Genomic DNA, 12483 nt, shown 5'->3' on the forward strand with positions numbered 1-12483 from the left:
AATTTCTGCTTAGGTCGTGATCTCACATGTTGTGGGATCCCGCCCTGCATCAGGCTCTGTGCGCTGATAGCATGGAGTTTACTTGGGATTCTCTCTCTCTGCCCTCTCTCACTCGTGTTCCTTTTCTCTCAATATAAATAAACTTAAATAAAAGAAAAGAAAAGAAAAAAGGAAAGGAAAAGAAAAGAAAATGAAGTGGCTCAGTTTCGGGGTAATTTGTTATGTACAATAATGATTGTTGCATTGTTTTTGAAAAAGAATGTAGGGATAGTAAATAACCTTTGAATATTTTCTATGTCTCTTGGTGCCCTAAAATTTTTACTTCATTGCTTTATTCTAAAATAACAACAGATTAATCTTAGCCCAAGAGACTTTAGTTTTTTATTTTGGAAACCATCTAAAATGACTGATTTTGAAATTTATCATGTTACTGCACATAATAACATATCTCATAATTTTCTAATCTCCATATCTGTAGCTTAATCATATTTTATCATTTCTACTATGTGTTTATCATTCTCACCCTTTATACTTGATTAGGCAATCTAGTGGTTCTGTTTTTTATCAATTTTTCAAAGATAAAGAACTGGGATTTATTATGAACTAAATAATTTCATTTCTGGCTCACTAATTCTTGCTTTCATAACATTAACATAATTTACATATATTAATGTATGCATCCTGCTTTGTTGTCATTCATGTATCTTTTTAAGTGGATTGTATAATGACTTATTTTTTAATAAGAGCAAAGTCTATGAATTTGCCTATGAATAGAAAGAAGTTAAGTTCTATTAAAATTGGTAATTATAAAGTTGCTTCTTTCTTGGCTCCACAGGGTTTTTTGTTTTTTTTATTTTGGTGTTCTGATACATTATCTTTTTAAAAATTATTATTTATTTTCTAGAATAGTTTTAGATTTACAGAAATATGGAGCAGGTGGTACAGAGTACCATTTTCCTCATGATTATTAGCATCTTGTATTAGTGCTATTTGTTACAATTGATTTTAATTGATTTTAGTCTACTGTTGAATTTGATTTACTATTATTTTGCTGAGGATTTTTTTTGCGTCTATGTTTATCAGGAATATGGCCTGTAATTTTCTTTCCTTGTACTGTCTGGCTTTGGTATCAGAATAATTCTGGCTCCATCAATGAGTTTGGAAGTACTTCCTTCCAGGGAGAAACTGGAAGATGAGTGTGTTTGCCCGTCCTTTTGCATGGAACCAAAGGGTATAGTTGCAGGAAGTGCTGTGTGCCTGTTTGAAAACTACTTTTTATTTAATATGATATTGTAAACTCATGAATTCCAAGCCTATTTGCTTTTAGACCTGGGTGATTTGACAACCCACCCCTCAAGTGGTATCCACAAAAGCTGAGATGCCAAATGTATGGACAACTCTTTTCAAGGATCAGCTGGACACCTCGTTTTATTGTTGGAGCTAGACAGAGGGAGAATTAGAGGGAAGTGCCCACCAGCTCTTTTGGGGTTGTGGTAGGCTCTCAGTCACCTCTCAGATGCAGGCTGATTAGAACCCAGACCCTCAGGTAGCATCTGGAGAAGTATGGGGCCAAACCCCTTCCAGTGAGGAAGTGGGTGTTTTTTCCTGCTCCCCCTGCACTGAGACTGGGAATGTAGCCTTGGGTAGTGCTCAAATTCTTGTTTAAAAACTGCTCCTTTGTTAACTATATTCCAGTGAGACTCATGAATGCAAGCTCTGTTGCTATCAGAGCTGGGTGATTTGAGGGCTGTCTTTTGGGTGACGACCATGAAAGCTGACGTGCTAGAAGTATGAACAAGCTTCTTCCAGAGAGATGCTGGCGACTTGGTTTTATTATTGGAACAAACTGGAGGGAGAAGACTGAGAAGTACTCACTGGCTCTTGTGGGCTCCAGAAAAGATCCCAGTCCTCAAACGGAGGCTGTTTCACTATGAACGGGATATAAATGTTTTGAGATCTTGCATGCTTGAAAATGACTTGATTCTATATTCACATATAAATGTCATTTTCGCTCATGCAGACGTCTAGGTTAGATATGATTATCCCTAAAAATTCTGAAGGGGTTCCTCTGTTGACTTGCTACAGTTATCCCTCTGTATTGTTTTCTCACTTTAGAATCTTTTAGTTAATTTTTGGTGTTTTGAAATAGTCACTATTATGTTCTTTAGGTAGAGTCTTGTTTTATTAAATGCATAGGTCACAGGTAAACCTTTCAATTTAGAAGCTCATGTTCTTAGAATTTTGGAAAAATTTCTGGCAGTTTAGTTTTTGGTAATTTCTTCCTTTAGTCTTTTCTGTTCTCTTTTTGGAACAACTACTAATCAAATATTGATCATCTGGGATTGTCATCTAACTTTCTGATGTTACATGTCTTTGTTCTTCTTTATGAAAGAGTTACTGGTTTATGGAATTTTTTTCAGTCATCAAATTTACTCCCCTTGTTTTAACTGGATATGCTGAGTCCCTGTTTTATTTTAATTTTTGTTGTTATTGTCTTATTTCGTTGTAATTTTTCATCTATATATTTTGGGAATTTTAATCCATGTGCCGACTGTGATAATTGGAATATTTAAAATACTTTACAATCAGTACAGGAAAGAAACTAACACTTTAAAATGGACCTACAGGTTTGTTGTACCATGAATTCTGGCTAAATATCAGCTGTGGGATTTTATGTTATGTTATTGTTAACTCCCTTTATATTTCTTACTTTTTTCCCCTACATTTGAAAATGCACACTTGTCGATTATTATCTTTATGTTAATTGTAATGGTTATAAATTTCTACATTTAAAAACGTTAATTGAACTTACATTTTTGAAATTATTAACATCCATATAAAATAGTATTTATTGACTTGTTTAGGTTTAAAATAAAGGAACGAGCTCAATTTACATTTTTCCAAGGCCTTTTTTAGACCTATGAGTTTTGTTAGTATGATACTGCATAAAAGTGGTGATTTTGTTTTCCCATTTTTATATGATAAATTTAAGAGTGTTCTTTACCTAATATTTCAAAAATTGAGTAAATGTGTTGATTTATAAACATATTTTCAATCATTTCTTAAGCTTAGTTTTAATTTCTGTGTGGAATTAAAGCAAATAGAATCTGAAATCCATTGCCTTCCTACAATAATTTGTTTTTAAATTGTGTTGTTCTTCTACCTCATAAGACTTATATTTATTTATCTTTATGTCATAAATCTTGCTTATGTGTATTTTTCCATTCTTGAAGCTATCAGAGTCTTTCCACACTCTTCATTTGTTTCCAAATTTTAGGTATTACATTACATAAGTGATTCCACAATTTCCCCTTTGATGTTATTAAAAACCATTGGATCTTAAGCTATATAGTTGAAACAGGTTCAGTGACCCATATGTCTAAAGCAAATTAATGAGCAAAATGTCCAGGAAGACTTAAAAAAGACAGTTTAGATATTCTCTAAATGGTTCCTTTTCAAAAAATTTTTTAACATCATTTATTTATTTATTTATTTATTTATTTATTTATTTATTTATTAAGAGACAGAGACAGAACATGAGCTGGCGAGGGGCAGAGAGGTAGAGGGAGGCACAGAATCTGAAGCAGGCTCCAGGCTCTGATCTGTCAGCACAAGGCCCAACATGAGGCTCAAACTCATGAACCATGAGGTCATGACCTGAGTTGAAGTTAGATGCTTAACTGACTGAGCCACCCAGCTGCCCCTGGATGGTTCCTTTTTTATGTTTGATGACACCATTTTGCTTTACTCAGCATTGTGTGTTGAACAAAGATCAGTGTAATAATTTATCTAACTTTCCATTATTTGGAGAGTATCCTTCCTTGGTAATTGTGCACTTGAGGTCTTATTTTCTGTATATAAAGGAAATCATTAGCAAATAAGCACAGAGTCCAGAGGGTCTTTATTTTAAACACAAAATAATCACATTTCTATTTTTTTCTCTCATAAAGTTATATTGCTAAATTAAAATATCCTATTACTTACTCATAGCACCAAGGATTATAGAACATGTCTAGCTAGCCACTTAAAGGTAAACTCACTTTGAAGAGCAAAGGAAAACCATGAAAAGAAACTCCCAGCAGGAGTATTTAACTTCAGGCTAAGATTCAAGTTGCTTTAATAAAATTAAAGTTTAGTGGGAAATTCACCAAAAGATAATGTAGGCTATCATTTTTATTAAAAATACTATTAATTAGTTAATAAAGTAATTATGTGCCTTATAAGAGGAAAACAAGATACAAATCTAAGTAATCCATTTCATTAAAACATTCTAGGTTATTTTAAAAGTGGATTATGAATGTTTTTTAATAAACTTATAAAAAAGAGTGTTTATTTCCATTTTAGATAATCTTTGATTGAAGCATTACTTATCAGACTATGTGGATATGTCCACTGCTATAATCGGGAGGCAGCATGCATAAATGGTTGCTAATTGTTTTATTTTGTTATTTGAAAGATAAAACACACCTTTTGGTAAATTGGAAAAAGAAATCTAAGTCAAAAAGAAGACAATATTAAAAAAAACAGAGAGAGAAAAAGAGAAACCTAACCAGTAATTTCAAGGGGCAGTCCTGGAAGCCTATGCAAATTTTCAAAGTTTGCACCTATATTTCACAATACCATCCAAAGCAGCCAAGAAGATCCCCTGGGTCCTATCTGAAAAGTGGTTGATATTTCTCACCCAGTTAATTTGCAGAATTATTTGGAGTTTTATTAGACTCCATTAGATTCCAGATTAAGCATACATAGATGATACATGCCATACTTAGTATCTTACATTTACTGCATAGAAACATCAATTTAGTAGAGACATTATTCTAATATATAGGTTAATATAGATTATTTTAATAGCTGAAATTTAAGATCATGGTATTTATAATCGGATAGATGTGGTTCTTTTTAAAGCCTGGCAATTATGAATGGATTAAGAATTGCATAATGTGTATGTATATATATACACACATATATATACACACACAATGGAATGCTACTCAGCAATGAAAAGGAATGAAATCTTGCCATTTGCAACAATGTAAATGGAACTGGAGGGTATTATGCTAAGTGAAATAACTCAGTTAGAGAAAGGCACAGATCATAGGATTTCACTCAAATGTGGAATTTGAGAGACGTAGCAGATGATCATAGGGGAAGGGTAGAAAAAATAAGATAAAAACAGAAAGGAAGGCAAACCATAAAAGACTCTTAAATACAAAGAACAAACTGAGGGTTGATGAGAGTGGAGGGTGGGGAAAACATGTGACACTGCATGTGTGTTAGCTAACTTGGGAATAAGTAAAATAAAAACAATTTAAAAAAGGGGCCAGCAATTTATCTTCAATCATATTCTTTTTTTTAGAGGTTCCAATTCAACCTCATTCTCCTTATCAATAAAATTAAGATAACAATACAAATTTGCAGATTGGTATAGATTTAAATGTCACATACACATTTCTCTTTTAGTACCTGTATGTATACTAAATGTATATTATAGCTATAGCTATTTCTTTATTAGTCTATCTCTTGTTCTTTTCCTCTATGTCTGAGCCAAGTACTCTGTCACATAGGAAATGGGTGATCTATTCTAAAGGAATATGGCTGTAGAAGGCAGAAAAGAGAGGAGTTTGTCCCTACTCTTTGTGTTGGAGAGGGTAAACAGAGTGGAGTAGAAAGAACCCATGATAGGACAACACTGGGGAAGAGGGAGAACAAAGGCCATCATTGACAACCTTTGAGCACCCTCAAATAGAAAATGATTCTCCAGGCTGTGGAGAGAGGCAAGATCAGAGATATGAGGAAGGTTGGGTCCTTCAAAGGTATCCCTGAACCCTTCTTCCTTGGCCATGCCCTATGGAGATGGCAGAGACAAGTTTACGTAAATGAAACACAGAGGCAATCTGGGCTTCTACGTCAGGTTGACTACTAACTACTGTCTTAGTCAGTTTGGGCTGCCTAAGAAAATACCATAGACTAACAGACGGGCATAAACAAAAGACATCTATTCTCTTACAGCATGAGCACTGGTAGTCCAGGATCAGGCTGCCAGCATGGCTGTTTTTTGATAACAGCTTTCTTCCTTGCTTATGGGTGGGTACTTTTCCACTGGGTTGTCAACTGATGGAGAAGGGGCAAACTCGCTGATGTCTCTTTTTGTAAGGACACAGATCCCATCATGAGGGGCCCTACTTTCATGACTCCAGCTAAACCTATTACCTGCCAAAGCTCCTATCTCCAAATAATCACACTGGGGATTAGAGCTTCAACATATGAATTCCAGGGGCACAATTTAGTCTACAGCAGAATAAAGTTTCCAGGAAGTGAATTATTGGATCAAGTATTTATAGAAGAGGGGATCTGAGAGAGCTTCACATGTTTCCTTTAACACTGAATGCACAGGAGCAACAGAATGATTGTGCCTACTTGTGGCACAGGATTTACAATCATTGTATCCCAAGTGGTATTGAAGACTAGAATATGGGAAAACCCATGATTGATGTGTGTGTGTGTATGTGTGTGTGTATAGGAGGAACAGCAGCAATGACTATACCAACAGATGCCACATAGAAAGTGACATTAATAATCAGATGTTTCGGGGTACCTGGGTGGGTCAGTTGGTTAAGCGACTTCTACTCAGGTCATGATCTCATGGTTTGGGGGTTTGAGCCCTGCTTTGGGCTCTGTGCTGACAGCTCCAAGCCTGGAGCTTACTTCAGATTCTGTGTCTCCCTCTCTCTCTCTGCCCCTCCCTGGCTCATATTCTCTCTCTCAAAAATAAGTAAACATTAAAACAATTAAATAACAGTCAGATGTCCTCACCCCCACTAGCTTGACCTTATTTCGGAACATCAATTCATGGGCATTATGTAAGATCTACTGGGAATTTGATATAATGCTGGTAACAAGGTGAAGCACAGAGAAACCAATCTAAATGAAGTCTGTCATCTTGTAAGAATGGATATTTGGAATTAGGTTCAGTTTTAGATAAATAGCAAAAATAAAATAAAAATCCCTGCATATCTAAGTTCATGGACTGCTTTAATTAAAAGTTTCATTGAGGGTTGCTAATCAGATGCTATGTTGAACCAGCCCAGATTGTTATCACTTTCTTTCTAAAATATTTTTTTTCATTGAACTGTCCCATCAATCCCTTTATCAGTTACAAACAGAAAGGAAACCATGCCACATTTTACACTCAATGTATTTTTAAACCGCCTTCAAAGAGGGAGTGGTTATATATGCTTCAAAGGCAGCTTTCCTCCCTCTTTTTATTATATCAGTATCATTTTCCTTATTGAACATTTCATAGAAGAGTTCTATTGTAGCAGCCACTCCTATTTGTCAGGTAGTGCTATCAAAGGAGTTGTAGGAGGAGGGTAATTACCAAATAGTTCTAGCCTGGTGAAGTGGATAATGAGAAGTGCAGTGAACACGGATTTCCAGTGTGTGTGTGTGTGTGTGTGTGTGTGTGTGTGTGTGTGTGCGCACGCGTGCGCGCTTGTGTGTTTGTGAATTGGCATTTCAATTATTTTCTCTGCTTCACAAATGAGTTTATGCTTATTTACAGTACTACAGAAAGAAGCTCTGACTTTAACTAAGCAGGGAGGGAGCTCCGGCCTGCACTGAATAATGTGAGAGCCTTTCAAAATAAGTCTAAGGCAAACAATGAATCATGTAGATATTAAGTAATTTTTAAAAATCAGTTTTGCCAAATGTTCATGAGATAGTCCATGTTTGTCCACACATAAAGGCATTGGATTTCAAATATTTGCATCCCAACAGTGAGTTCAAATCTTCCAAAAAAGTATCTGATCATATACTTTACTCACTTATTTTGAGCAAACACAACTTTCTTTTGTCTGCTATCAATTCACACCTTTCAGCAGAAGAAATAAAGGGAAACTAACAAAATCTTGTTAAACTGAATGACATGAATAATATGTGCTATATTGTCTTTTCTGGATTCTTTGTAAGTTCTAAGAGTTTAATTAACAAATTGAAAGTTGAAATATTTCCAAAGGATTTGAAGTGAACCCATTTATACTAGTCTGCCGTATTGATAATTGTCTCTAAACACTTAGCTTATTTGCAATAATTAAGCTTTATTACACATAAGGAGAGGTGAAATTATTGAAGAGGTTACCTTATTAAGTAGCCCATCCCTACATTTCTGAATTATAAATCATGTTTTACAGAAACCTAAAATGCTAGCGAGTGTTACTTACAAGAATCTGGGATGGGCTCTTCCCACCACCCAGGTGTGCACTTTTCCAACATTGGAAGTGTGTGCTCAGGATGTCGCTAGTCAGATTGGCTTGATACTAATTGGTAAAGATGATCTCTCTCTTTTTCTAAATTTTTAAAATGTTTTTTAAAATTTATTTTTGAGAGAGAAATAGAGACAGTGTGAACAGGGGAGGGTCAGAGAGAAAGGGAGACACAGTATCTGAAACAGGCTCCAGGCGCTGAGCTAGCTGTCAGCATAGAGCCTGATGCGGTGCTCCAACCCACGAACCGTGAGATCATGACCTGAGCTGAAGTCGGATGCCTAACCGACTGAGCCACCCAAGTGCCCCTAAAGATGACCTCTCTTAAGCAGCATACCTTGGTAGCTGAGTTTCTCATGCCCAAGGTCCTTTTACACAGTCTAGTCACACTGCTCCAATCCAGTGATTGGAAGCCTTGACAAATCACAGCACCATGTTCATACTATTGATCAGTAACCAGCAATACTACCAATGTGCTTGGATAATGTTTTCTTAGCTCTGTTAGCTATTGTCCAAGAAGTTGGACATGCATTTTACTATTACTATTTAAGGATTTTAAATAACTTCTCTTCAGTGTACATTGTATCTATAAATGTTATGTACACATATTTTTTGTGGGTGTAAGTGCAGAGGGAAGGTAAAGGGACATTTGATTAAGCCAAAGAGATATATAATGTAGAAGAACTGCACCAAAACGGGGAGGAAATTATCAGCAGTGGCAAAACAGCAGAAAAGACCAACAGTGTTTTGCAAAAATAAGTTAATTAAAGGTCCCCCCAAAAGATCTGAATCTCACAGTTCACTTGCATGCCTCCAGGGAGATGGAGCCTCTGATGGACACTTCAACTGTAATTAAATTACAATAAAGCACCATGGAGCAAATAGTAAGTCCAGGTAGCAAAGCTGCAACCAAGACACAGTAAACATGATTAAGATTGAGTTTATACTTTGTGTTGAACATAGTTCTAAGGTCTTCAGGTGGATCAACTGAACCTCACACCAACCTTCAAATGGATGCTTCATGATCTTTGTTTCACAGATGATGTAACCAAGTCAGAGAGAGGTTATCCAAAGTTATGTAACAAAGGATGAAGAAGGGATTTGAATACCAGGCAGTCTATTCCCAGAGCCTACCAGCCCCGCTGCAGAAAAGGAAAAGTTTTTACTTCTGTGTGACTCTAACCAGGTATCAGGAAGATACCAGGTAAACCACAGTCTCAGAGTTGAATGTGATTTGGTATTTGTCAACTGGGGACTTTGTAGAGGACACAGATTACCAACCTAGGAGAAAATCAGGAACAAGTCAACGACATCTTGTATGCAGTCACAAACCAAACTTGAAAAGAATTATCTAAATACTGGACATCTTAGACAATCTCTATTTTACAAATGGAGTGAGATTATGTTTACATTTTCAATTACTGTATTTTAGAAGGGGAAAATGATTAAAAATAGTTCAAAATATAAGATTATTAATTTACATAAACCTCATGGAGCCCCATGAGTACTTATGATTCTCCATCTCCATGTTCCACCCCAATTGTTCATTGTGAGGTAGCCCTTGAGCTGGTTAGTGTTCTTTACCCAGTAAAGGACACCAGTGGACATCATTTTGAGGGATCCTCATACCAATATTTTTTACCTTCATCTGGGAACCTATCATATGTATTCCCCCTGGGGCATTACCTTGTTAGAATCAACATGGGCTCAGAGTAGAGTGTGCATGCATGTATACACACACACGGCAGAAGGATGGGAATGGGAATATTTTTCTGCTTGGTTTCCAATATATTGGAAATTCAGACAAGGACTATTGCTCAATGCTCCAGTTTTCAGTGGTCTTGTAATACTAGATAGACTGACAATTTTTGTTCTTCATTTTTTTGAGGGTTTGTCTGTTTATGATTAAGGCTGCATTTAAAGCAATTTATCAGACCCAAGTTTGAGCCAGATTATCATCCAGTCTTCATAATCTCTCTATTCCTCAAACTTCTCAACTAGAGGCAAAACAAAACAAAACAAAAATACCCTGAAGTTAAGTGAAGCTTAAGCCTCACTTACATGGGCTCCTTCCAGGGTCCTTTTTTGGGGACCCTACAATCTGTTCACATGATCATTTTAAAATAAGATATTTTAATTATAATTTACTAAGGCCACTGCCTCTTTTCACTCTGACTTTTCCTGCATAATACCCCCTCTCCTATCATATAGTATGGAATGGCTATAGGCAATTTTGCGATCTGCCTAATAGGAAGTTCACCAGGGATACATGTCTAATGGGGAAGTTTACTGTGGGTTCATAGGGACATATTTATATAGCTTGCATATACAATTAAATGGTCTCTCACTGTTTTGGTGCGAGAATGGCTTCCAGGAATACTACCACATTTAGGACCAACTCTTCCCCGATGGATGACATGAAGACAGTAGTAACAAATTGGTAATGAGTGTAATCAATTCAAAGTGTGTTGAAGTTTACTGACTGCCCAAGAAATCTTTGAATGTTTTCAAATCTTATATATCACACATAAAAAGAAATTTGATGAAGGTTTTTCTAAATTTGACAGCAATTCTAAAAATTTACATTATACTAACCTAATGAGTGTGAGGTTGAAATAAACATTTTTATGCAATCAGGTTTTGATCAACCATTATAGAGGAAAGAGTAATTTATATTTCTGTTCTCCTCATTAAAAATGTAAAATCATCGGGGTGTCTGGGTGTCTCAGTCGGTTAAACATCTGATTCTTGATCTCATGATTTGTGGGCTCGAGCCCTGCATCATCAGTGCAGAGCCTGCTTGGGATTCTCTCTCTCCCTCTCTCTCTCCCTCTGTCCTGTTTGTTCACTTTTGAAATAAATATTTTTTTTAAATTTTTAAAAAAGTAAAATCATCAGCATATGAACAGGCAAGTAATCATAGACTAAGAAGCCAAAAATGTAGGCAAAATTATTATAGAGATGAAATTATCTTAATTTTTTCTGGATTTGTTAAAAATGGTGGTGTTTGTCAGTTTTTAAAATTTGTTATGTTTCTTTCTCCCCCATTCCACTTAAATAATAATGTAAGCACATAATATTGTGTCCATATACATATGTATGTGTATATATACATATTCTTTTTAAAGGATTTTCAACCCCCACACACACAAATTGAAAAAGTTCTGGCCATACAAAACCTGGATCCATTATTGCACCATCAGCATATGTCCAAAATAAATTCAGAAAAAGAGTAAAATAATAAGACTAGTAATATATCAAGGTAATAAAAATGCACACAAATTTACAACAATGGAATATAAGATAAATATGAAGTTTTATTTGCATATTGATTTATTTTATTCTAAACTAAAGTGAATCATAATTTTATTTATTTATCATCATTACTGTTGATTTTATCTTTCTCTTCACTGCAAAATCTGAATGTCAATAATTCAATTGAAATAATGAGTTGCAGGTACCCCACTGCTGGGGAAACAGATACAGTGTTATCCAGAACAAACAAAACATTATATTGAGTACAAAAAGAATTTATCAGATTAGGTTTCCAGGCAAGGTAAAATAAGGTGTCTTGCTTCAAGTGAAAAAGATAATTTTGTCTCCTCTTGTCCTGTTTTTAAACAGCATTGCTTTATGTGGTGAATCAGATAATGTTGTACCTATTATAGCTTTTATTTTTATCAGGTCATTAGAATAAAACAAAAGCCTCAAGCAGCAAAGATTCTATTTTCATGCAAATCTTCTTAGTAATAAAAGATGAGCAAAGAGAAGTTAAAGAGAATATCTGTAAGGAGTTGCCTCCAAATTAAATAGCATTTAAACAATTCTCATCAACTCTGAAATCTCTTGCATTTGTTCTTAATTGTTCAAAACCAGAAATTTTCTGAAATATATGTGGGTGCTCTTTCTTTCAGCTGCGTCCTCTTTTTGGGTCTTATTTCATATTTGAAGTCAAAGAAATATATTAAAATTGCAAACAAAGTTGATTTTTAATTAGAATGTTGGCAATTAGCTCACTCATTTATATCTCATTTCCTATCTTCACTGGGTTTAAGTTGTGTATGTCTTCAAATTACCTTTCTAAGTAAAAAAATTGCATCCTTTTCTATCCCTTTATACTAGTATCTCTCACATAATTATGTTAGCATGGTGGAATAATTTTCATTATAATTGAAAAAAATCTTAGTCGTATCACAAAAGGAGAACTCAATTTTCAGTTGTG

Source organism: Crocuta crocuta, unplaced genomic scaffold (assembly GCF_008692635.1).
Source record: "Crocuta crocuta isolate KB4526 unplaced genomic scaffold, BGI_CrCroc_1.0 scaffold263, whole genome shotgun sequence".
NCBI classification, from domain to species: Eukaryota; Metazoa; Chordata; class Mammalia; order Carnivora; family Hyaenidae; genus Crocuta; species Crocuta crocuta.